Source organism: Cicer arietinum, chromosome 5 (assembly GCF_000331145.2).
Source record: "Cicer arietinum cultivar CDC Frontier isolate Library 1 chromosome 5, Cicar.CDCFrontier_v2.0, whole genome shotgun sequence".
NCBI classification, from domain to species: Eukaryota; Viridiplantae; Streptophyta; class Magnoliopsida; order Fabales; family Fabaceae; genus Cicer; species Cicer arietinum.
Window position 1 is genome coordinate 30,362,138 of NC_021164.2, and position 701 is coordinate 30,362,838.

The window sequence follows — 701 nt, forward strand, 5'->3', positions numbered from 1 at the left end:
AACTAATCGATTTCCTAATCGATTCTTTTAATACACTTTTCAGAAAATTATGTGTAGACTTATATATGAATCGATTGCATAATCGATGTCAGGTATTTTGTTCTAGTAATGAAATCAAAGCAATCGATTACTTAGTCGATTCACTAAGTCACATAATCGATACAATAATACACATAATCAATTTGGCCACATACTAAGAGTTCCCTGTGATTTCAAATTTTTGTTTCAATCGATTCGCCAATCGATTGTGTTTAAAACAGGAACTTAGCTTACTCCACGTTAATCAGAGTGCCAATCGATTTGGTAGTATGTTTCTGAAAAGGACTTTACCAGTTGGTTTAGCTCAATCGATTTCCTAATCGATTGATACCAAACTTGTCATGATTGAATTTCTCACAATGGATTGTCCAATCGATTGTGTTTGTCACAAGCCATGTTACTTTTGAAATATTATTTACGACATAGATTTGTCAATCGATGAGTCTAGTAAATGGATTGGCCCTGTGACTTGCCCAATCGATTACTCAATCGATTTATTCAATCAGTTGTTTGTCTTTGTGATTTGCACAGTCGACGTGCCAATCGATTAGCATACAAATCAGGTTGCCTCTGACTTGTACAATTTTTATTACTGATTGTGCCAGTCGATTGCCTAATCGATTGTGTAACCACAAACTACATGTTTCCTTACAACCCTTTTA